The 26992-nt window shown below is 48.4% G+C and overlaps 1 protein-coding gene across 4 annotated transcripts in view; it reads left to right on the top strand.

The window, feature by feature from the left end:
* Positions 1-26992, top strand: part of FBXO42 (F-box protein 42) — a 1015376-nt gene that overhangs the window by 312313 nt on the left and 676071 nt on the right. The window contains exon 1 of one of the 4 annotated variants that reach the window (XM_069611112.1): positions 22144-22199. The exons of the other annotated variants lie outside the window; for them this stretch is intronic. The gene's annotated coding sequence lies outside the window, so the exon portion shown is untranslated. Of the gene's footprint in view, positions 1-22143; positions 22200-26992 lie in introns of those variants that run through there. 4 annotated transcript variants of the gene reach the window in all.

The raw sequence follows: 26992 nt of genomic DNA, 5'->3' as shown, positions 1-26992 counted from the left end.
TACATATCCACATCGACTTACTCGGTGCAGGTGGAGGGATTCCCAAATTGACTTGAACTAAGTCGTGATCGGACCATGGGACAGCCACAACCCCGAAATCGGACACGCAATCCCTGATCGCAGAATCCACCAACAGATGATCAATCCTAGAGAAAGCTTGATGCACTGTGGAGTAAAGCGTAAAGAGGGATTCACGGTCCCGGCAAGCAGGGTGCGCATCCACGAGCCCCAGCTCACCATTAACCCTGTTGAATGAATCTGCCATTCTCAATTGGGATCTGAGGTCGGGGCAAGGTTTGGGGGATCTCCTGTTGTTTTCCGGACACAAAACCATATTTATGCCCCCCCACCCCCAACAATAAGCGCACCTTCAGCAAATCCTCTGACCCTCTCCCGCATCCCTTCACAAAAAACATCTTGCCCTTCATTCGGGGCATATACACCCACAAAAGTGAAAAGTCGGCCCTTCAGCTCTCCCTTCACCATTATATACCGCCCTTCAGGGTCAGCTATGTGGGCTTTGGGGGAGAAGCGGGCATTCTGAGAAATCAAACGGATGACCCGCGCTTCTTCGCCACATAGGAGGCATGAAACATCTGCTGTACAGCCCTCGATCTGAGCGCGGGCTCCCTCCCCCTGACCCAATGGGATTCCTGTAGGAAAAGAAAATTAAGTTTCAGTCTAGCAAATTCCCTCAACAACAAAGACCTTTTAGTCAGAGAGTTCAGACCATGCACATTTAAGGACCCCACCGACATCAGCTGTAAAGACTCATCCATAAGAAAAGTGAAAGAGATCTTCCGCTCCCACAGGGGAGGCAATTGGAGGGCCCAACCCCTAGACCTCGGTGCACACGTGAAGCACACATAAGAGCAAATGTGACCCCTTAAACCAGATAGACCCAAGTGCAAAAAACCACCCACCCCAACTCCCAAAAAAGATACCCATTTTGAACCCCAACCCACAGCACCCTTCCCCAACAAAACAAACCCCATCCACCGCCCACCCCAACTACCCTTGAGCGCCTGGACCGGACACGACATCCACCTGCCACACCGCCCGGCTGGCAAGGATCGCCTCCACTTGGGCAGAATACAACAAAAGAAACCTGAAATTCTGGGCCCCTCCTACTACAGTAACACAATCCAACAGGTCAAACACCATAACCCCCTCCCACCAACAGAGAATAGTCCAGCAGACCCAACCTAGGAAAGGCTCAACATTCTTACAAAAGGTCAAATAGCCAACCATAAGTTCCCGGACACTCAAGTTTGCCCTAGAAGCAGGGCCCTCCACATCAAGGGCCCAACGTTGACTGCTCCGGGGAGGGCGGCACCACCTTTCTGTACTTCCGGTGCCCTCGGACACGGCGCCGACCTGATGCATTCGAGGGACACCTCTTACTCCCCTCCTTCCCGGCTCCCAGCTCCGGACCGGAGGCCGTGGCCCCCAGCAATTCACTAGTCCCTTTCAGAATCTCCGACTCCGTAGATAGGGAGTACTTATAGCCATCCAACTCAAACGTTGGTGAGAACGGGTGCCCCCACCTATAGCGCACTCCCTTAGTATGGAGCCACCTTGTCAGAAGGCCACACAGTCTCCGGCAGGCGAAGGTGAGCGTCGAAAGGTCCTGGTAGATCGATATTTTAGCACCCTCCCATTCGAAAGGGCCCTCCCATTCGAAAGGGCCCTTCCGATGTGCCAGCTCCAGAATCTTCAACTTCTCTGCATAGTAGTGAAATTTGACCAGAACGGATCTCGGGCCTCCCGCACGACCTCCCGCTCTGTGGGCTCTGTTGAATGTGTGCTCGCTGGTATTCTCCCCATCGAAAAGCTTATTTATGATTGACTTGACTCTTATCGCAATGTCCATCTGGGTTTCCCTCTCCCGCTCCGGGATACCCAGAAACCTGATGTTGGACTGCCGTTCCCTATTCTCCAAGTCATCAAGCTTGAGAGCGACCTTCTCCTCTCGCCTCTCTAACTCTGCCAGGCGCATGTCGAATTGAGTTTCAAATAGGTCTGCCGAAGTCTGATTGGCCTCCAGGGCTTGGACCCGGTCCTCGACCGCGTCCACCGTTTTATCTGCGGAGTCAAGTCGCTTGCCAATATCACCACTGAAGTCGCAGATCTCCTCCAACAGGGCTGCCATGTTCTGGCTCATGGACTGAGCCTCCGATGTCTCCGATAGATCTGCCACCTGCATACTGGTCCCGCCTGGCGCCTGGTCAGGGGCACGCCGGAACTTCTGCAAAGATTGCACCCTGTCCATCCAGGAACCAAAGAGGTGCGAACCACCAGAGACGCTCCAGAGGCAGGCACAGGGAGATCCCCACTCCGACAACCAAGTCCTCCCAGCACTCCAGTCACTGCTCAGCTCCCTGCTCTCTAGAACAATATCAGGCAGGCCACAGCTGCAAGCTAGTTCAAGGAGATCTGGCAATGGATGCCTACACACAAGAGCCACCAAATAAGTCCACTGTCCCCGCACACTCCAGAGCTGACCTCATCCACTCCCTGGAGTACCTCCGGGAGCCCCCTGCAGTGGAACACAGCCACAGAGTCCCAGGAGCGCCACCACCACCACCACCACCACCACCACCACCACCACCACCACGCGAGAATTCCAGACAGTGCCACCCAAATGCCTGGTGATCACCCGTAAATGTGGGACAGGGGTCGGGCTAGTAGTGTCCCCCCACAGGCTTCCTCTGCAGTACAGGTGCCACTGTACACAATGGGATTGCCAAAGAAATAAATCATAGACCTCCCGCCACACCACGGGGGGCACCAGCCCCAGCCCCTACACACTATTGTTGCAGCAATCGGTCCGGCACTCCGAGAAAGTCCACGGCAGGCCCGCTCAAGACAACGGAGGCAAGCAAGGTGTAGGCAGGCTACCGGCACCCGCCAAGATCTGCACGGGACATCCCGTCCCAGGACAAGTCCAATGTGAGGGGGGCTAACGGGCTCCGCAGGATCAAGGGGGCACCACCCCCATGGGCATCACGTACCTTCGTGTCGGGGGAGGAGACCGCAGCCCAGTCTTCTGCCCCTCCCCCTCTGACAGGCAGCCAGTGACCGCGCGGATCTCACCGCCGGGCAAAGTGTAACTCCTCTCCCGCTCGCGGCCGATCTCCGGCTCGGAGGAACCCAGCAGCACCGCAGGCACGGCCCCCTGACGGCCACCAACTTCAGCACACTCAGGGTGGGGGGGGGGGGTCAGACCTCGACTCCCAGAGGATTGGGGGGCCCAAACAGTCAAATTTCGCACCCAAGGGAGGAGATCAGCCGAGACCCGTCAGCGCATCTCGGCGCCCCCCTGGCGGCTCCCTTGCAATGCACTAGTTTAACCTTCTATTGACACATCTACATTCTACATTCACATCTACATTCCTCTCCCCCCTTCTCTGCATCTCCTTCACCCTCTCCTGGGGACTCCATCATCAGACGAGGCTGCGTTTGGGCATGGGGGACTCATGCTGCTGAAATGGACACGAGCATGCGGTGCCTGGAGCAGGCCGCCATTATTCACTCGAAAACACCGCTAATTGCAGAACTGCGCTCTCCCACTCGACAGGCATATTACAACTTTGCCGGTGAGTGCGCACTACGGATTAATGGGACTTTGTCTGTTGTTATGGTGCACTGCCTCACCAGGGCCATATGCTACTAACCACCTTCCAAGATGGCGGCAAGAATCTCTGTTCCCTTTGTGCCTACCCACCACAGCCCCTGCTGCAGCGTGATTGGTCTCTGGCCTGCTGTTAAGGGCCAATCCGACGCCGGCAGGTGGACGCCGGCCCCCCTCCCCAAGGCCCACCTTTGTAAGGCCCTGTTTGTCACCCTGTTCGTTGCCCGGTTCGTAAGGTGAGCCCCCTCCTCTCCCCTTAGTATGCCTGCGACCCCGCTCCCCTTAGTATGCCTGCGACCCCGCTCCCCTTAGTGTGCCTGCGACCCCGCTCCCCACACCCCGCTCCCCTTAGTATGCCTGCGACCCCGCTCCCCTTAGTATGCCTGCGACCCCGCTCCCCTTAGTATGCCTGCGACCCCGCTCCCCACACCCCGCTCCCCTTAGTATGCCTGCGACCCCGCTCCCCTTAGTATGCCTGCGACCCCGCTCCCCTTAGTATGCCTGCGACCCCGCTCCCCTTAGTATGCCTGCGACCCCGCTCCCCACACCCCGCTCCCCTTAGTATGCCTGCGACCCCGCTCCCCTTAGTATGCCTGCGACCCCGCTCCCCTTAGTATGCCTGCGACCCCGCTCCCCACACCCCGCTCCCCTTAGTATGCCTGCGACCCCGCTCCCCTTAGTATGCCTGCGACCCCGCTCCCCTTAGTATGCCTGCGACCCCGCTCCCCACACCCCGCTCCCCTTAGTATGCCTGCGACCCCGCTCCCCTTAGTATGCCTGCGACCCCGCTCCCCACACCCCGCTCCCCTTAGTTTGCCTGCGACCCCGCTCCCCTTAGTATGCCTGCGACCCCGCTCCCCACACCCCGCTCCCCTTAGTATGCCTGCGACCCCGCTCCCCTTAGTATGCCTGCGACCCCGCTCCCCACACCCCGCTCCCCTTAGTATGCCTGCGACCCCGCTCCCCTTAGTATGCCTGCGACCCCGCTCCCCACACCCCGCTCCCCTTAGTATGCCTGCGACCCCGCTCCCCTTAGTATGCCTGCGACCCCGCTCCCCACACCCCGCTCCCCTTAGTATGCCTGCGACCCCGCTCCCCTTAGTATGCCTGCGACCCCGCTCCCCACACCCCGCTCCCCTTAGTATGCCTGCGACCCCGCTCCCCTTAGTATGCCTGCGACCCCCCTCCCCACACCCCGCTCCCCTTAGTATGCCTGCGACCCCGCTCCCCTTAGTATGCCTGCGACCCCGCTCCCCACACCCCGCTCTCCTTAGTATGCCTGCGACCCCGCTCCCCTTAGTATGCCTGCGACCCCGCTCCCCTTAGTATGCCTGCGACCCCGCTCCCCTTAGTATGCCTGCGACCCCGCTCCCCACACCCCGCTCTCCTTAGTATGCCTGCGACCCCGCTCCCCACACCCCGCTCCCCTTAGTATGCCTGCGACCCCGCTCCCCTTAGTATGCCTGCGACCCCGCTCCCCTTAGTATGCCTGCGACCCCCCTCCCCACACCCCGCTCCCCTTAGTATGCCTGCGACCCTCCTCCCCCCCCAGTTTGCCTGCGATTTCCCCTCCCCTCCCTCCGCTCCCCCTCTGTGTTCCACCCCCCCCTTCCTGCCCCTTCCCTCCCCCCTCGTTCACTTCCACCCTCTCTACTACCTTTCCCTCCCCCCCTCCTACTCTGCTCCTCTTCTGACTCCCCCTCCTAGCACTTACTGCTATCACCTGTGCCCTCAACTCTTGATAGCAGCATGTCTGTCCCCCTCCTCCCCCCTTGTACTCTCCCTCCCCCCTCCCCTACTTATCAAATTGTCACCAACTTTTTGCTTTGTAGCGTGCCTTGTTTCTCCTTCCCTCTCCGTCCCATTACCCCCCCCCCTCCCCTCCTCCTGTTACCACCTGCACTGCGTAAATTGTCGTCAGACTTAGTAATGTTACTGCTTGCTCTGTTTCTCCTTCCTTTCCATTACCTCTTGCCCTACTTGTTTATGCACTTGCACTATCAGAAATGTCGACAGGCCTATTATGATAGTTATTTCCACATTCTGTACTGTTTCAAGGGCTTCTCAGAATGTAACTGTATTTTCCTATGTCCCCTCCCCCCCTTGAAGCGCTTTGAAACACATTGTGTATAGGCGCTATATAAATAAACTATCATATCATATCATACAAAACACCAGGGAATAGAGCACTTTTTGTTTTAAGGAAAGATAGCACTCAAGTTAGAATTGACCCCTGCAATGTTACCTCAACCCACAGATAATCTTATAGAACTTGGATATTCGCACGTACCACATCTAGATAGCGAGGCCAATAACCAACCCACGAACAATCTCATACTTCTGCACACATCTCAAACTAAACACCACCACAACCCTAAAGCACAGTAAACTGCACAAACTTCACTACACTGCAACAACAAAACAAATCGAAACCGAACAAAACCTTCTCACAACAGAACACGACGGCTACCACCCGAAAAGCACACCCAAGCTCACCGAACGGTCCTAACTGAACTGAAGCTGCCAACAGCACATCTCTGCTCTCTTGCACTTTCCCAGCTCGGTACCACTAACTCGCCCCATCCCCTTTCCCTGTTCAGATCCGCCAGAACTCCAGGGGACCACTGCGGTGGTGATAGTGTGCGGTACAAATATCCTTTAACATTAACATCTGTCCCGTTCATGCATGCCATCAGTTGTCCAATTGGTGCCCACTGTGGCCCTCATGCACACCAGACATCCTGGCACCATTAGTGTGGATTGGGACGAGACAGTCCCAGCCCACTTCCTGGGTACCCACACAGCGTGACCTGCAGTAGCCCGCGAAAGGTTTTTGCGGGCAACTGCATGCCCAAATAAGGATTTCCCGGGTCACAAAGACCAGGGGGGAAGACCAACGGACAAAATGGCCACCTCGTGGCACGGCTATGACGGACACTAGCCACAGTCATGAGCTAAACGCGGTAAGCGCAGTACGGCTCAGTAAAAAGTTTTATAAAAGTGTGTGAAAAAGCTTCTGCTGCCACCAGTCACTCCCAAGCGCATTGTCTAGTCACAAAAAATTCCCTAGTGGATAACGAGGGCCTGAAAACACAAGGACCCCATTGCATGGTACAGTAACGTACGTTGCGCAGTGAAATGCAGTTGCCAAAAGTAGCTACAAAGTCGAGAGACAAAGAGAAACTGTTTCTCAGTTCTGACAGCCTGAAGAATGTCAGTTTCCACGATGAGCGAAAGCCTAGCTTCATTGGAAAAAGTTAGGTCAGGATGCTGCAACAAAAGCAAAAAGTTTGGGGGGAGGGTCCACAAATAAAGAAGTAAATTGCAGAGTGTTTGTGTAGCGCCCTCCACCCTGTGAAACTTGCTGGCTGCTGTTCTGGTTGCCCAGCTGCCATTACAGACCGGAGTCTATCTTTCGTGGCCATGTTTTCCTGGATGCAGAGCATAAAAACACCTTGCCGTGGCTGAGTAAGCAGTGTGTTTGTGTTTTGGTGTGCAGTGTCGGTGCTGGTGGGGAGACGCTTGCCTACAGTCAAGAACCTCTTTTCAAAGATCCTAAACTGCGAAGTTCCTAAAACCGTCAATACACACAGAAAGAGTGTTACTACTCTTGCTGCTTGCTCCTTGGCCCAGTTGGTTCAGCTTCAGTGGATCCGAACGAATTTGACTTCAAAGCTAATTTAAAGGTGAGAGTGCACCCTACAATTGTGAACTGTAGTGAGGGCCCTGCAAGGACTTCACCTCTTTACCCTTCTGTCTTCACGTAAGCTTTGATTATCTTCTAGACATTGCTCACTTGGCTGTGCAAATAGTACAAAAAAAGGGGGATTGCTTGAGTAATGGTGGAAAAGGGTCCTGTACCTGGCGTATGGGCAAACTGTGCGAGGGAGTGTTTCATCCCTCGCCTACCTCTTTGTCACTGACCCCTGTTTTGATCCCGAAAGTATCTTTTCTAAAACTCTACGAACAGAGCAAGGAATGTGATACTTTGGAGGTTCGATCTGAGCCGACACCGGCCTGCCCAAGTAACAGCGTGGAGCAAGTGCTGGAGCCAACTGGGCAGCCCATTATTCCTATGAACTCTGAGAGAGAGGTGGAAGTCCAGACTGAGGTGGCTTTGAATCCACCTATGTAGGAGATCCTCCTCATCCTCACAGAGTCAGTGGGCCAGGGCTGGGGTGGAATACCCCTGCTATCTCTGCCTAGGACTCCCGCTCGGTCTGGTTAAGGCGCAGAAGGATGGGTGCCTCCCGGGGTCTCGACCGTAGAGAAGGAGTTAAGAGTGAGAGAACGAGACCTTGATGAATGTGAATTCGAAGAGCATGCAGCATACTTGGAGGTGATCTTTAACTTCCCGAATTCACCCAATTACGCTGTACTGCCACCTACACTTCCTCCAAAACCTAATTCCCAGGCGGGCCAGCTCTCCTCTGTTTGTTTTAAAGCTGGAGCAACAACATGCAGCACTGGCTGCAAGATTGGCCATGGACATTGCAGAGTTGAACTTCGCTAGACAATCGAAGGCTAAGTGTACTAGCTGGCTCTGGATGTTCCACGCCGAAAGCAAGTGACAGTGGTTCCCCTGTGCCTAGAGCCTAAGGCGGACACTACAGGAACCTCAACAGCGGAGGGACACCGAGAGGTCAGAGGGCTCCCCGTCCCGGCACAGCCCGCTCACATGTCGCAGGCAGCCCCACGCACAGTGGATGCACCGGATACTCCCTCGTATAGCCCTAATGAGAACATTAACCTCTCCTCGACTTCATTTGATTCCAAAGCCACTGTCTCTTCTGAGCGAACAGCATCTGGTATCTCCAACTTGCAAATTCAACAGGGGGGGTGGAGTACACGCATCTGCAGAGTCTAGTGATGGCGGCTTTAGGTGTCTCCCTCAATACTTCTGTGAAACTGTATGAATCACTGAACAAGTCTTTCAGAGATCAAGCCTCCCTTCTGGCGACAATGCACTTTGTCCCTTGATGGTTTTGCTCAGGCTGTTCACGCTAGATTGGACAAAGAAGCAGAATTATCCGCTCAATGGCAGGCGGGGCTTTTTGATCGGGCGCGTGGCAAAGACTGGGGGAAGACAACAGTAATGACTGGCATACTGAATCTACTGAAATAACCAGTAATCATAAAGGTAGTGATTGTTTGGAACTGGCAACCCACGTTATTACTCCAAATTGTCGATGTTAAGGGGAAAGGGAGGCTCAGTCCTCCCGTTGGTTACGCCATCAATCATGAAAACTATGACCCCTAGTGTGACCTCAAATCCTTTAGTGGAAAAATCCTACACTGTTTTTCAACAGCGGGGTAGCGTAGAAATCTTGTCTAAACTGGGCGGCTAAACACCCCCCTATGCCCTCCCCTCACCCCCAAGGAAAAAGAAAAAAAGAATCTGCTGGGGCCGAAGAAGGGAAAATCTAATGGCTCTTGAGTTTTCTTGCGGAGGCTATCTGACTGAGGCCAATCGAGGCTGTCTGGGTTCTATCAATCCGCCTACTAAGAGGGCGTACCTTGCTGCTATGCCAGTAGTGATTGAAGAGCCAAAGAATGAAAAAAAATGCTTCTCCAAACTCTATTGGACGTATCAACCTATATGGATGACCCGCCAGAAGCTCTTGTAGAATCTAATGATCTGAAATATGAGCTGGAGTTACCAGGCCTTGATGAGCCGGCAGCGGTGGAGGTTAGACTCCTCTCTGGCCCTAAAAAACGGTTATCAAAAAGATGGACTGGGCTCGGGACCAGTGATGATCTGCTGTTTCTTACACTACAGCAAAGAAGAGCTAATCTAGTGAAGGAACCTCACAGCACTAAACACATCGGAGGTGGATTTTGTGAAGAGAGAGGTGAAGGAACGGATGGAGATAAGCAAAGATTCAAGGCATCGCCCATATGATTGAGAGGATTATTGGGGAGAAGGACGGCCTAATAATGAATAGAAGAAACCTCTTGAAACTTCTACATTGTTCCCCAAAGCTACGATGTATCGACCAAAATGACATCAAAATGGTCACATTTATCATTGAAAAAGATATGGATCGGGTGATTGTTTAGTTGCATTCCGCATTGGTGAAGCGAGCCATTTTGGAGGTATCAGCGGACTTCTTGCATCTGGGGTTCGAATGCACTGATATGGAATTGGGTCAAACGCACAGCAGGGAAAATTCTAAACTCAGCAGTAGCCGTGATGGCTGGAAATCAGCTGGCACTAGTGACCCCTCAAATGATAGTAGTTTGGTGTCAAAAAATCTATCTAAAGCGACAGCCACTTTAGGTGAAAAATTCAATCCGCTTTCGCCAGTTTCCATTCGGATGACATTGGTTCCAGTAAAGCAAGAAGCGTACAAATGCAAACATTGACGGAGGAAGCTCCTAGCCCCACCGTGGACTGGTCATGACTGGCGGGATCTCTTGGACAACAACATAATCTGTAACTAACTGGTTCTGTGGCGGCCTCTGCCCCACCATAGCCTCATGGAGTACCAGAGGCTTTGCTCACTTGTGTAGGAGCGGAGAACTGGACTTGTATACATTTTGTCAAACTTAGGAAAAGTTATGCTAGAGGTCGTGACTCCCTCTCCCGAACCACAGAAGCCAAATGGATCGACCCTCCCACCTTGGTTAGCACGGGCGCCTGAACTGAGCAACAAAGGAAGCCACGTGGCAGCCAATGGGGTGGGGGGGGGAGACAGAGTTGGGTAAAGGGCGTGGAATGACAAAGGAAAGGAGGGGAAAACATAACATGCAAATGTAACAATAGCTACCTCCAACTCAATTCTCATATACAAATATCCTAAGTCATAAACCTGACCTATCCTGACCTGACCTCCTGAACACAACATGAACCTATTCGTATACTCTTAGCATTCCCTTAAGTGTGGCCCAAAAGACATTGCTTTAAGCACACTGAACATGGTGTTAGAAACTCATACATAACATGATACGAAAGCAAGCAGATGAATGTTTCTTTTGCGAACACAGCTTTTCTTGGCACACAAGCATGATGGCACAAACTGGGTGGAAAACATTAGACTCATGGCCCAATGGGCACAGTGAAGCGACAAACACCTTATGGCACACAGAATACTCAACACTTCTCTTTTCCAAGGAAAGGCACTGTGTCATAACTTCCAAAACCCTGGAATAAGATTTATGACCCTTCCTGAAACACTTCTGAGATTTAGATCAGAACTTGAAAGGTAAACTGACATAGCTTTTGCCCATATATAAATTCGACCGTGTGTTACCTCACGCACAACCAAATTAAACTACATCTGTAGGATGCAATAACAAACCAGGATGAATGCACTTATCTGACGGTCCGGGCGCCTCCCAAGGACACCCGGACCTTGAAGACTGAAGCCGAAAACGAACGCCAAAAGCGCTCATAGTTCATCGCCACAGCCCGGTGCCTGCGACTTCATGCTTGATTGCTTCTTAATCATCGCCGCAGCCGAACAGTCCTCCGGCGTCTGAAAATGCTGCCTGGAACCTCGCGTCCTCCAACGCTGCCGCCCGTGCATATAATCAGTAATTATCTGCACTGATGCACGGGCGGTTGAGGACTTTAAACCGTTCTTGGATTGCCAGCTGTAGAGCCGCGCGAAACCACTGAACTACACCATTCCCAAAGCATGCTGGGAAATGTAGTTTTGACCATGGCATCTTCATTTCTTAAATACAAAGCGTCGTCTTTTGCTCCAAACTGTATTCCTGACAGTACCTCCTCTGTCGGGGCCCTTTCCAAGTTTTGCTTTCTCCGGATGACGCAAATGAAATTGGCGCACCAAATGAGGTGCATGGACCGCAGTAGCTGGTTCCCACGAACAGTCCTATGGTCCATAGCCAACCCATTGAATGAGATACCATAATTTCTTTTTATCTTCGCCTGAAGTTCAGTATTGTCTTCACCTCGTATTCCGTATGCCCTGGGGGTTAAAGCAAAGACACGTGGAACGCTGGATGTATCTTCAATGATTGGGGCAAATGCAGTTTAACCGCCACCTTAGATATACATTTAATCACCTCATAGGGTACAATAAACTTGGGTGCACATTTTCGAGGTCCTCTCAGAAGCAAATTGTGAGTTGACAACCATACCTTATCTCCCACCTTATACTGAGGAGCCTCTCTCCTTCTCTTGTCTGCATATTTTTTATACTGTTCCTTGGCCGGTTCTAAATTGGCTTGTGCCTTCTGCCTGATGGTCAGAAGTAACTGTCTCATTTCCTGAAGTGTAGGAATATTCTCTACATCAGGTAAATGCTCAGGTAACATATTTTGCACTTTGCCGTACAAACATTCATTCGCAGCCATACCCAATGATGCGTGTTCGGTGTTATTATACGTGAATTCAGCCAACCATAAGGATTGCACTGAAGATTCGCGACCATCATTTAGATAACAGCGCTAATATTGCTCCAGCGTCTGATTGACTCTCTGTTTGTCCATCCGTCTGTGGGTGATAGCTGGTGGACAAGGCACAGTCAAGTTCTAACATCTGACAGAAAGCACCCCAACATTTGCAAGTGAATTGAGGACCTCTATCTGACACAATCCTCTGGGGTAAACCATGTAATCTGACCACATGTTGCAGAAACTACTCTGCCAATTTTCCCGCTCCCTGAATACCTTGACAAGGGCCAAAATGAGCTTGCTTGGATAGATAATCCACCACCCACCACCCATATAGTATCATACTGATCATCAGGAGGCAAGTCAGTAATGATATCCATGGATATATGTGTCCAAACCTTCTCAGGAGTTGGTAAAGGCTGGAGCATCCCCGCTTTCTTGGTATGGTCTGTCTTGCTACGTACAGATGTTTCACACTCTTGGATATATTTCATAGAGTCCTGTCTCAATCATGGCCACCAAAAATACTTTTCCAGCATACCTTGTGTGTTTTTGCTTCCTGAATGTCCTGCCAAAGGTGAATTGTGACACCAATGCATGGATTTCTTTTGTAAATCCAGTGTGGGCAAATACAATCTACCAGCATAAAAGACCATTGCAAAACGTTTCTAATGGATTTTCCATTCCCCATTTAATTCTTTCTTGTCTTTTCATTTTTTGTTTCATCTGTCGAGTCATTACAGCTCCCACTACTGTCTCCACTGGAATGATAGTTTTAACTTCTGTTATACGGTTTTCAAGATTTTTCTGCCTGGACAAAGCATCAGCTTTCCCATTCTTTTTTCCTGGTCTAAAAGTTACCAAAAAATTTAGATTCATTGAAGTACTGTGACCACCGTAATTTCCGGTGACTTAAGAGTATGGGCCGTCTTGAAATACTGTAGGTTCTTATGATCAGTGACAACCACTACCTGATGTTTGGCCCCCAGCAAATAATGCCTCCACTCCAAAAAGGCTGCTCAAATTGCCAATAGTTAATTGTCAGTAATGGAATAATTTTGTTCACAACTAGTAAGCTTACGAGAGTAGAAAGCGACTGGATGCCACACCCCTTCTTCGTCCCGTTGAGACAACACTGCCCCAATCGCCAGATTGGACGCATCCGTTTCCACTTGGAACGGATTCTCCGGCTTCGGGTGTCTCAGTACCGGAGCTGATGTGAACGCTTTCTTCAACTCTTGAAAAGCTTCTTCTGCTTCAGAGTTCCAACAAAAACTAGTGGCCTTCCTTAATAATTTCGTGATAGGTGTAACAATTTGTGAAAAATTGGAAATAAATCGCCTGTAAAAATTAGCAAAACCCAAAAAGGACTGAATATCCTTGATGCATTGAGGCGCTGGCCATTCAGTGACTGCTTGAACCTTTTTCTTGTCCATCACTATCCCAGAAGGGGTCAAAATAAAATCAAGAAATTCCATTTGAGTGGTATGAAAGGCACATTTTTCCAGTTTTACATACAACTGATAGTCTTGTAACCTTTTTAACACTGCTCTAACATGACCTATATGTTGCTCTTCAGAAGATGAATAAATCAAAATGTCATCTATATATACTATGACAAACACATCCAGAAACTCAGTCAACACCTCCTTAATGAAGTATTGAAATGCTGCAGGGCCGTTACACAGTCCGAAAGGCATGAGAAGGTATTCAAACAAGCCAAATTTAGTTCTGAAGGCCGTCTTCCACTCATCTCCCTCTTTTACACGAATTAAATGATAGGCCCCTCTCAAATCTAGTTTTGTGTACACCACTGCTGTTTAAACTTGATCCAATAACACGGGAAATCAAGGGCAAAGGATATCTGTTCTTTACCGTCACCTTATTCAAAGCTTGATAATCAATACATGTCCTAAGGGTTCCTTCTTTCTTAGGGACAACGAATAAAGGAGACGAGACGGGTGAGGTTGAATGTCTAATAAACCCCTTACTCAACATCTCATCCAAATATTCCCATAAATGCTGGTTTTCTGTTTCAGACAAAGCATAGATTCTGCTACAAGGTAACTTTGCCCCTGGCTCCAACTCAATTAAGAAATCATATGATCTATGGGGCGGTAACCTGGCCGCTCCCCCTTTGTCAAAGACTTTAGACAAATCTTGGTATTGGTCCGGAATACCCCCAGCCACTGCTCCCACCAGTTGGGGTTCTGCCACTTGCTCTGCCAACAATAATGTGGGGCCCATCTCCTCCTCCAAGTGACCCTCACACTCCAAACCTTCAAAGTTCACCTCATGCTTGACCTAATCAATCCTGGGATTGTGCTGAATTAACGAAGGCATGCCCAGGATGAGTCCAAACTGAGGTTCCGCTATTAAATCGAATACAATTTCCTCCACATGCCCAGACTCGCACTTCATTTTAATGGGCTGAGTCTGATGACAAATGGGCCCAGAAATCAAGGGAGACCCATCCACCGATTGCACCCTCTCCACCTGTGATTTTTCTCTCGATGGTAAGCACAGCCTCTTGGCCAACCCAATATCAATGAAATTACCTGTATCTCCCGAGTCTACCATGGTTGATACTATCTGTTTGTACAGGCAAAGAATAAAGTCACCAAAATGTACAAATGTGACTTTCTTTTCCCTGCCGTGTTTGCTATCCAATTGGGGAACCTAGTCTCATCTGGGCTGGTCACCTGAGTTCCCCCTAAGGCCGGCCCAATTCTTTTCCCGTCTCCCCTTTGCTTCTGTCTCCACAGACTCCTTTCTTTGGAGTATTCGGGCAGGTCCTAATATAATGTCCTGGTTGCCCACAAAATAAACACAAATTCTTAGCCTTGCGTTGTTCCTTTTTCTGCTGTAGACAATGGCCCTCTCCACCAATCTGCATAGGTTCTCCTTCTATATTCCTACTTACTTTTCCCCGATCCATTCTGGCAAAGGGCACTACTTCTGGTCTTTTCTTATCTCCATTGCGCTCATTGATATGATGATCTAGTCGTAATGCTAAATCAATCGTGGCAGTACAGGTAGTCTGTTGAGGTTCTACCTGAGCGATTGGCCCGAGAATAAACAGACTGTTATTAAGGATGTAATCTGTTTCAATCACTAACCTATTAAACTGGGTAACATACGCCACTAAGTCACGAGTTCCTTGTCTTAGGGCCAACAATTCTTTCTCTTGAGCCAGAGAAACTTCCCTGCGATCAAACACTCTTCCAAATTCTCCCAGGAAACCATCCCAATTATACAATAAAGGATCATCCTTCTGTACCAGAGGCATTGCCCAAGCGGCCGCATCCCCCGTTAGATATGAAATGACGAATGCTGTTCTAGCCTGTATGGTCTCAAAGGCTGTGGGTTTACACAAAAGGTGTAATCGACACTGGGTTAAGAAGGTCATATATTTTTTAGGATCCCCTGTGAATCTTTCGGGTGCCGCTAAAGGCACACTACTAGGGGGCTGCACAATCACTGTGGCTGGGGCTCTACCATTTCAAACATCTGTAGAGGATCCAGCCCCTCCAAAAAGGTGCCTTGTGCAACCAAACCCTGCACCTGAGCCTTTAACGTATTTGATTCTTGTCTAGCTTGTACTAACTCCTCTCGAATATCCTGTAGTGCTTTTAGCACTTCCGCAAAAGGAGGATTCGTCTCCATTTGCCCTGGGTGGTTCAATTACCCTGAAATGGGGGCAGATAATTCTGTCAAACTTAGCAAAAGGGATGATAGAGGTCGTGACCCCCTCTCTCGAACCACAGAAGCCAAATAGATCGACTCTCCCACCTTGGTTAGCACAGGCGCCTGAACTGAGTAACACAGGAAGCCACGTGGCAGCCAATGGGGGGGGGGGGAGAGTTAGGGAAAGGGGGTGGAATGACAAAGGAAAGGAGGGGAAAACATAACATGCAAACGTAACAATAGCTACCTCCAACTCAATTCTCCTAACTCCTAAACCTGACCTAACCTGACCTGACCTCCTGAACACAACATGAACCTATTGTAAAGCAATCAAATGTATTCCTATACTGTTAGCATTCCCTTAAGTGTGGCCCAAAAGACACTGCTTTAAGCACACTGAACATGGTGTTAGAAACTCATACATAACAGGATACGAAAGCAAGCAGATGAATGTTTCTTTTGCGAACACAGCTTTTCTTGGCACACAAGCATGATGGCACAAACTGGGTGGAAAATATTAGACTCATGGCCCAATGGGCACAGTGAAGCGACAAACACCTTATGGCACACAGAATATTCAACACATATCTTTTCCAAGGAAAGGCACTGTGTCATAACTTCCAAAACCCTGGAATAAGATTTATCACCCTTCCTGAAACACTTCTGGCATTTAGATCAGAACTTGAAACTGGCATAGCTTTTGCCCATATATAAATTTGACCGCGTGTTGCCTCACACGCACAACCAAATTAAACTACATCTGTAGGATGCAATAACAAACCAGGATGAATGCACTTATCTGACGGTCCGGGCGCCTCATGAGAAAACCCGGACCTTGAAGACTGAAGCCCAAAACGAACGCCAAAAGCGCTTGTAGTTCACCTTAGTCACCTTAATCATCGCCGCAGCCCAACAGTATCTGGCGTCCGAAAATGCTGCTTGGAACCTCGCGTCCTCAAACGCTGCCGCCCATGCATACAATCAGTAATTATCTGCACTGAGGCACGGGCGGTTGAGGACTTTAAACCGTTCTTGTATTGCCAGCTGTAGAGCCACGTGAAACCACCGAACTACACCATTCCCAAAGCATGCTGAGAAATGTAGTTTTTACCATGGCATCTTCATTTCTTAAATACAAAGCGCCGTCTTTTGCTCCAAACTGTATTCCTGACGCATTTGATCTTGTTTGCCTTCAGGTGACCTGGTTGATAACAAAACCACTTTGTGAAGGATAGGAGAGATGCTTTAATCCAGCTATACCAAGGAAAGTTGGCAGACCCTCAGCGGGCCTAATGACCTTGATGAAAATGGGGCAATGTTTTAAAATCTTGGCTTTCAGAAACCCAAGTGCGTATGTCCAAGTGGTCAAATTGGAGTGGGAAGTAATTCCTGGTGAGGTTCCAATGCTATTGGTTCTGTTCAATGTGTATTGTAATCCGTTGGGGATTGGTGATGAGGATTTTATTGGTCTGATTACTGGCCTGATGGATAAATCATGGGTGGATTCAAAAGCCCCCTCCTTGTTTTTTTATTTTTTTTTATTCGTGGAGACTTCAATGTAAGGTTTCTGGATGATTGGGGGGGGAAATACTGTGGTAGGGCCATTTGCATTAAAAGGCAGCTCTTTGGATGTCGGAGATGAAAGAACAGGGAGTATGCATGATAAATGGCACACTTGGTGGTGACATTGCAGGAAGAGCAACATGGGTGTGGGGCACTCAAAAGATTCACCTGGATTATTATTTTGTATCCGTTAGTCTGGCCAGCCATTTGCACTCCTTGAATGTCACGCACACTAGTGTAAGTGACCACGCCCTTTTACACCTCTACCTGCAAGGTCATTACAGGGAGTTCGAGTATAACAGGTAGGGCGGTACAAACAAATCAGGCAAGAAATCATTTACGTATACTCGCGGTGCAAGTCATAGAAATTACCATAAACTATAAGGAAGCTTTGGCTGCAAATCCTCTGGGTGTGAATTATGCTGGCCGCCTTCTAAGGTGTCAAATGAATGTAAGGCATGGAAACGACCAGAAGACTGCTAGATTGTGTTAGCTCAACGAAGAAGTCAAAAATAAAAAAATACAGTTGAGAGCCTACTTGCAGCAAATAGAGCGATATGAAAGAGAGGATAAAGTGTATTTGAGGAAAAAACTGCGGAAACCACAGTATAGAAATTGGCTGCTATCCACTAAGGCACAGCACCTTCAAACTGATGCAGATATCATGATGAAAATTATAGCTAAAAAAACACCTGTGATCTTTAAATGACAATTCCACCTCTGGCCACCCGGATTCTGGATGTTTCGTTAAGGGCTTGGGTCAAGTTTTTTTTTTTTTGCTGGCCTCTTCTCAAGCATCCGTATCGAGTGTAGAGCAGCCTAGGCACTCGTGGTCGGCATCGTACCAAAATGTCGCCCTCATATCGATCACTGCACCGTGCCATAATTGGCGTCAGCATTTTTGGCCGTCGCAGTTACGGGCGGTGCAGTGATCACATAGAATCCCCTGTGGTCTATTGGCTTTACGCAAGAGGATATCGTTGGCAAAATAAAAAAATGTAAACCATCCACAGCTGCTGTGCCGGATGGTCTGCACAATTAAATGTTAAAACGCAATCCTGAAGAGTGGGCAGATTTCTTCTGGATGTTATTCAATCAGATTCTGGTAATTAGAAAAATCTCTGCTTCTTGGAAGGCAGCAATTATAGTGCCAATCTACACAAGAAGGGGGAGCGCAAGAGAACCTGAATAACTATAGGCCTATGTCCCTTTTGTAGACGCTGGGTAAGATCTTTGCGTCAATACTGTTAGCCCAATCTTTAAGGATTTGGCTGTTGAGGCAGGCCGATGTGCTAACCGACAAACCGGGTGTCATGAACCGTCGTCTACGTCCTTTCTGGTCCTCCTGGTCCCTGACTCTCAGAGGATTGCATGCAGTATTCCTTCCAACATGGCCGCTCGTAACGGAATGCTCCGGATCAGTCTATGCGTTCCACGCTGCTCGTCCTAAAAATGAGACACGCCCCCGCGGCTCTGCACGTCTCAACGCTACCGCTAACTGTAGTCGGACGTGCTTTGCCGGAGTTCGATCGGGGCTCTCGTTTGATTCCTTCCTCCCAGCTCCTTGATTCCCTGTCCTATTCCTACCCTCTCCAAACTCCTGGAAATCCTTCTGCGCTCAAGTCACGGACCTCTGTGCCTCTGAGCGTAACTTGTTTGCTTCCTGGTGTTACCCTGGACTTTCTGAACGCTCCTGGAAACTGAACCTCTATCCTCACGCTGAATGCCGAAGATCAGCATTCGGGTCTATACAAATCCCGGACCGTAAAAAAGAAGAAATGCCAGAAGGTCGCAAGTACTCAACAAAAACAGGTGAGACGGGGAGAGACTTGTGACACCGGGTTTGTCTCTGGGGTTGGCACTAGCCTTAACCTCCTCCTGCTTAATATCTTAAAATCGAAAAGCTTGCAGATCAAGCCAGAAGATTTATTTAGCCTTTATCGACTTGAGCAAGCTTTCGACTCAATTAGTAGGGGAAAGCTGTGGGAAAAACTTGAGTTGCTGCTGCCCGCAGGATCTTCTATAAACAATAAAAGACCTCTATTCTTCAATCTAAATTCAAATTAGGATGTCGGGTGCAGTGATATTAAGGAAATCAATAAATACTGCAAGAGGACTCAAACAAGGCTGCCTTCTGGTGCCAGAATTATTTAACCTCTATCCATCTGATTTGGAAACGAGTCAGAAAGAAGTGGCGACTTTTCGTCCTAAAATGTACAACCACTTTATCTCGTGGGTTGTTTACGCCGACAACTTAGTGTTGATTGACTACAAACTGATAGGGCTACAAAAGCAACCAGAGACCTTCCTGGGTGAAATCTCTTTGCGGATGAATACCACAAAAATGAAGATCATGATTTTACCAAACGAGGAACAACAAAAAAGTTAAAATTCAGCTGGGTAATAAACTCTGAGAAAATTGACAGAGTGGATGTTTATCTGGGAGTTTCTTTTAATTTTAGTCTGATTGAAAAACCTTAGGTGGACAACTTGAGATCAACATTCAGGAGACTGGCTGCACAGACAATGAAGATTGATAAGAAGTTCGGCAAATTTACAATCAAACCTTTGCTTTTTACAGACTGAAGGTGGCGCCAATACTGATATATGGAACATAATGTGCCCCCATACTCCCAGGGGTAATTTGGGACCAATTAAAGGTGCTTTTTTGGAGGAAGGTGTTAGTGCTCCTCAATCCTTAACAAATCTCTTTTGTCAGATTTGAACTGGGTTTGCAGTCACGCAGATCCATATGTTGGCGTTTGTTGAGCCTGTAATCTAAGTGTGTGATGGATGAAAAGGCACCTTCGTTTGAAATTTTAAATAAAAGTTTATGGGCTTGGATTACATATTAGATGGTTGGGAAGCCGGCTGTAGTGATCTTGAGATAAAGTGAAGGTCCAGCTGACAAGACTCAATTGGATTAACACACTCCATCAGAGAAGTTTATATAAATTAGCACTAAAATTGGAACATGAAGGAAGGTCTCTTAATAGCCTCCCCAGATATCTCTCGAGATTCTCTAGCAAACACTATAGGCGACTCTTTGAGACTAAGAGTGAATATTCTCCCTACTGGGGAGGTGCTTAGTCATAGGCGACAGATTCCCCCTAAGCATTTCATTCTGTAGATATTGCAATGATAATAGTCATCCAAACATCTATTGACTGAATGCCAAATGTTGAAGGATGAAAGAAGGCTTTCCATGAGAAGGTCAACCAAGGACTGTAGATCCTTAACATCTCAAGAGTGGTGGGACATGTTTATTTTGGGGGAAAACACTTCTATGATGCAAGCAGCAATGAAGTTTCTTGAACGATTCCTGGAAACTTCCATGGATGAATGAAAGGCACGTAGGGTTCTTGGAGCAGGAACAATGGAATTAATGAGCTACATACGGTATTTGTGTTCTGATTGTGACTGAATTTATTTATTTTATTTATTTGGATTTGTAAAGCGCACTAGCAGCCCAAGGGCATCGAGACGCTGTTGCATGAAATCGTTTGTTACAGGAGGGTTACTTTGCTCATGGTTACAGTGAGCGTGCAATCAAAACGATCAGAGAAATTATAATATTGATAGTACATTAGGAGGACATACACAGGTGGTTACAGTTTTGGATTGTCCTACAGTTGTAATGAGAGTTACATAATAACTAGGATGGAGCATTCAGTCTGCCTGGGGCTATGGCTCTTCTGAAACTTATTTAAACCAGCAGCATAGTTTTTAATGCTTTCCTGAAGGCTAAATGCGACTCAATACTTCTCATGTGAGGGGGTAATGTGTTCCAGTGCGTCGCTGCCATGACCGGGAAACTGGACCCACCTGCGCGCATTCTCTGGGTCTTAGGAGTGGAGATCCTGTTTGTGTAGGCAGATCTTGTGGTTCTATCTGATATGCGCTTGACTGTTCTTTGAGTAAGGTACAGCAGTGGCAAGTTTGCCTTCCCTTGGTGCTCATATCTGAATACCAACTATTGGACTGCCCTGGATGGTTAAGATCTTCCATTTTATCTAGCCCCAACCCATGATGGGCATCATACCTGTGTGGGCGTATGTCCCTTTTCCCCCTCCTGTTATGCAAGAGGGTTGGGTTGCTTTCTGCCAACATTTTACACCATTTCTCCCCGTCACATAACATTGTCTACACATTTTCTGGTAGTAAATCAAGAAACTTGCTTTTGCAAATACTTGATTGGGTAGTATTACATGGGACATTACTATAATTCGCCCTTAAATATTGCATGTCATACACTGGGGACACGTTTGGTTGACCCGTCAAGTCTTTATGTATATTCGCTGATCGATATATGGCAGTAGAGGGGGAGGGGACATTTAGCATTTCAGTAACATTAGGGGTGGACATCTTAGTAAACATTTCACTCCGTTCTGAGGTAGGTAACACATTAGGTTGTACAGTTATTTGTTCACTTGAACCCTGGGTTGTGAAAGGTAGCAACGTGGTGGGAGCTAGCAGCGTAACGTTCAGTGCATAAGGTATACACTCTGTTCTGTTGTCCACCATTGATACAGCTTTTGATAATTCATTCACCGGAGTCTGTTTAGTCAGGTTTTTGTGCATAGTTGTCAAATTTAAAGATGCATTACTGATTCCCCTCCATTTTACCCTCCCCTTCTTTTTATATGGGACCCCCAGATAAAAGCAGCACTCCAGGAAATCCCCAAAATAAGCATTGTCACTATAAAAAAAGATAGCCACGAAGTTCAGGCCACACTCGTAGCTGTATGCCCTCGTGCCACATATTCTATTCCTACTGCTGCAGCCTTCTTGTTGTCATTATCTGGTACTACACTGTTGTGGGCTTTTCTGACGTCTGACAGGTGTATCCAGTACCTTAATCCCTTCACTTTTACAGCCAGCAGGGGTACAGTAGATCTCCTCATAAGGGCCGTGGAGTCTTGGCGAAATTCCACTTCATCACAAAGTTACGCAGGTACATTCGCTCCCGGGCAGCAAGGATTGTGCATGGCTATCTGGCGTTGGTGTTATTGTATCTGTTTAATTTTCTCTTGTGAATGGTTGTACAATTTGTTTGGCAATGCATCGTACTGCATGTGTGAGTTGAGTGAGCTACTCTTTAAACTCTTCCCCCAGTATTGCTGCCGTATTGTGGGCATCAGACATCCTCCATACTGGCGACAGTGGCGTTTGCATGCATCATCCAGTTACTATTTCGTGGGGGACAGGTGGTGGTGGTGGTGGTCTTTACTGGGCAGAGTGCGCAGTTGGAAAAGTGCCAAAGGCAGACAATAAACTCAATTCTTTATCGGAGAGTGGCATAGTTTGATGATCTACATTTTAGAAGGCAGTTTAAAAAAAAATTCTACCACCCCGTTTGCTTGCGGGTAATAAATTGAGCACATCTTGTGTTTTATTCCGAGTAGGGATGTTACTTCTTTGGACAGGTCATTTACAAAATGGGTACCATTGTCTGACCGTATGACATTGCATATCCCCCATTGTGGGTAGGAATTTCGCTGTGCACTTCACGTCGGGGTGGGCGCAGGGCCCTGCCTCCACCCAGCGTGGAAACGGACAGAGCACCACAATCAATTACCTCGCTCCGTTGCACCTCTCTCCCATGTCTGCATAATCAAATGCAGCTCACGGGATCGTCCAATCGGACGTGGCAATGTTCCTCTGAGCGTTCTGAGAGTCATTCCAGAATTAAATACCTGACATTTTGTACACTCTACCATTTTGTTGAGGTGCTCCTGAAATGTGGTATGAACCGATCTTCCTGAAGATCAGCAGCGATGTGCTGTTTTGAGGTATGTGCTGGGAAGTGCAATTGTTCAAATGCCACATGCAGTAGTGCTACGGGCATTACCACTTTTCCTGTGTTATCATGTCTCCATAGAGGTCAGTGGGCGATTGGGCACACCCTCGTTTAGCCCACAACTCTTGTACTGCGGTTAGGACGGCTTTTTGTTTGTCAATTATCTGGGCAATTGGTAGTGAGGTATACCCTTCTGGTTTGGGTTCTTCTTGTTTATTTATCAATATGAATTCTGCACTCTTTGCAATGGGGTAGAAGGTAAGCTGCCTCTTTGGCGGCTGCGTTCCTTAAAGAGATTTCGTCATTACCGTGTATGGGCTTGGCATTTTATCAGGGCTACTACTGAGTGTTTTGCAAGTGCTTCAATTAGCTTATTTAGTAACTCAGCATGTTGCACAGGGGACCCGTCGACTCTTCTAAACCCCCCTTCATCGGGATAATCCGGCATGTCCCGTAGTGGTTACATATCGTTACTGCTCATCCTTTTGCAGATTGGAGGGCCTCAATCAATGCTACTAGCGCTGCAGCTTGGGTGGAGTAGAGCATGGGCAGTCGTTTTTTCACCAGTACTTCATATTCCCCATCTTCTAACCTCACTACTGCTGCTCCGTCATGTTTTTCTCCTGTTTCTTGGCAGATGGATGCTGATCCATCTACAAAGTATACCTACCCTTCTGGTAGTGCATTCTCTCAGGCTTTTGGAATGTCGTCCCCTTTTCTCTCATAGGTGGCAGTCATGCTCCTGCATGTCTTCTACAGTGCATGGTTCTGTAAGGAATGTGGCTGGGTTTACTGTTTTGCAGCGTACAACATGGATATTGGGACTTTGAGTTGCTTCATATGCTGACGCCCTTTGGGTAGTGAGTGTGGAGTTTGATCTTTCAAGAATGTCGAATAGGGAGTGCTCCACATAAAGGGTGACGGAACAGCCCATAACAATTGTTGAGCTCTTTCAATTGCAAAGGGGCGGCTGCAAGAGCCTGTTCGCAAGCAAAGTGTCCCTGCATTACTGAATCAAGTGTGCCACTGTAATAAGATAGTGGTTTGTGACCCAAGAATGTCTTTTGTGTCAACACCAATGGTCATTAGTGTTCCATTTGAGTGGAAGAACAGGTAAAATTCCCACTCGTAATCTGGTGTGGCCAGAACTGGAGCTGTGCTAATTAGTACTTTTAGTACTTCAGAGGCAGTGTGAATTTCAGGGGTCCACGTAATGGCTGTTTTGACTTTCTTTGCTTCTTTTAGTCCTTGCCACAGGGGCTTTTTGTCAGAGGCAGTCTAATATCCGTGCCCTACAATAATAGGAGATGCAGAGGAACTTATGCATGTCCTTAATAGTATGTGGTCTGGCTGAGGCACTCACTGTTGCCGCTCTGTCAGGTATTATTCTTTTGACGTCTTTTGAGATCAATTGGCCTAAGTACAGCACTTCAGTCAGACAATACTTCAGTTTATTTTTTTTGCTACTTTGTACCCCTTCTCGGAAATCAATTTGAGTAAGGTGATAGAATCCCTCCAACAGTTTTCTTCTCCTTCACGACATACTAGGAGATCATCAACGTACTTATTGATGGTGCTCGGAACTTCAATATTGCTGAGATCTTCATGCAAAATTCTGTTTAAAATGCTTGGGCTCTCACAGTACCCCAGGGGCAATCGCTAGTGTTTGTAACCCCCCCCCCCCCACCTCTAGTGTAAAAGCTGTAAGATATTGTGATTCCTGGTTGAGGGGTACTGAGAAAAAGGTGTTTTTCAGGTCCACCACAGAGAAGTGGGTGGCCTGCTTCGGGATGCTGCATAAGATGGATACCTGATTTGCAACGAGTGGGAACTCCTTTTGGACAATATCATTAAGTGGGCGGAGGTCCTGGATCATACACCAAGACCCCCCTTATGCTTTTTTAATGGGGTTCACTGGGTATTGCATGGAGAATTTGTGGGGACAATGATGCCCTGCTGCCGTAGTGCATATATTGTTTCCTTAATTCCCTCCTCGGCTTCTCTAGATAGAGGATACGGTCTCGCTCTTGGCAGGACAGCACCTGGTTGGAGTTTGATTTTTACTGGGGTAACTTCTCTCAATAATCGGACATCATGAGGGTTTTTGGTCCAGAGATGCGGCGGGACTTGTTGCATGTCCGCGTCACAGAAATATGGCGTTGCACTGACGACGGCCTTGAGTGGGTCGTCACTCTTCTGTACTGTACCATAATATCACAGGGCATGTACATTTCCAATATGATCTCCCCATCAGTGTTGATCAGTTTCTCATCTGTCAACTCTCGCAATGGTAAATTTGAGTCAATACACAACACTGTACGCCACTCACAACCTTTCGGTGTCCAGGCCAATGGCCACAACATGTTTAGCTGACACTTGTACTCCTTGTAAATCGAGAGAAAGAATGGTACTGGGCAGAAGACCAAATCAGAGGGCACTCTCCATTCCTTTCGTGTTAACTCTGGCACTGCTCTTGCTAGCACTTGTATTCCATAAATGAACATGTCTGCGTTTTTTGGGACCTCTCACACTTATATTTGTTTGCTATTGTGTGTATTAGAAGCATTGCTCGGAGGGAGCACATTCCCGGGGTGGAGCAGACATCCCTCCCCTCCCCCCTGTCTGTAAATGATGTTTCATTTACTGAGCAAGTATCGCCCCATTCAGTTTACAGGGGAGTTTTCGTAATAACGTAGGGTTGCTCGCTCTGTTCCCCTCCCTCCCCTATCTTAACATCCAAATCTTCTATATATGGAACCGTGACCACAGCCCCAGAGAACCCTTGTGCCTCGAGATTTTTGACAGATAACGGAAAATCACCTTGATACATACATGATTTTTCCATCCCTAAGTCCACCATACAGATGAACTGCTTGTTCTTTATCTCTGCCACCACCAGAGGGTCCTCGTCTGGACGTAAGGTAGTGGATAGGACCGGACACACAAGTGCTCTCTGTTGGCTGTCCTAGTCGGGGTGGCTGTCTGTTCCGGGGCAAGAGAAAATATTTCTGCTAGGCACACATGTTCCATGACAAGGTGCTGGCGCGCCATTAGTGGTAGCAAATGGGTTGACGCTCCGATGTGTCCTCTAGTTGGGTCGGTTTGGGTGCGATTGCATGCTATGTGGAGGGTGTCGGACAGTGTTATAGCCGGGAGTGGGTGGATGATGGGGCTGCGCATCTTGCTCGTACAGTCCTTGGGGTAGGCCGTATGGACTTCCAAGGTGGGGGTGGCCACATTGAGGTGCACCTTGATGGCTATACTGGTAATTACCTCCTTGCCTACTGTGGCACTCCCGCGAGAAGTGACCCGCACAACCAGCATTGTCCCGGACCTCTGCCCTGGGTCCTTGTCCTCCATACCCTCCATACCCTTCTCCCCGGAACTCACCTCGTCCTCTTGCAGGGCACCCTTGCCACTGGGGTCCCGTGTATTGTTGGTCTCCTGCCCCACAGCCTCCCCATCCTGCAGCCATCCTCGCCTGAGTTGCCACCAAAACACCTCCCTCTTCTCCCAGCTGTTCTGAGGGTGGTGCAGCTGGAACTGCCATAACCGTGGCTTAGTCTGTACCCGTTTCGCTTCTTCAGCTAATCTCCTCTGAATTGTTTCCTTTTCTCTTTGATCCTCCTGCAGTGGTGTACTATAATGCTCTGAATCTCAGGCCAACCTTTGGCTTCTATCACAGCTATTTTGTCAAGGGCCTTTTGTACTTCCTTTTGGGAGACCTCGTTTAACCCTTTAAGTGCCATGGGTATTTCCCCCCAGTGCCAGGGCCTTTTTTGGTGATTTCGGTATGTGGCCATTCAATGCCTTGTAACTTTTTTGTTACATGAGATATCTCGGCCAAATGTGGCTCCTTTTATTCCCACATGTAGGCGGTCGTAACGCCACCCAGGAATCCTAGGTTGCTGTGGGGGGGTGAGAGAAAATCAGCAAATAGGGCGGAA

Source organism: Ambystoma mexicanum, chromosome 8 (genome assembly GCF_040938575.1).
Source record: "Ambystoma mexicanum isolate Mex_15411 chromosome 8, UKY_AmexF1_1, whole genome shotgun sequence".
NCBI lineage: Eukaryota > Metazoa > Chordata > Amphibia > Caudata > Ambystomatidae > Ambystoma > Ambystoma mexicanum.
This window is presented reverse-complemented; position numbering and strand designations above follow the sequence as displayed.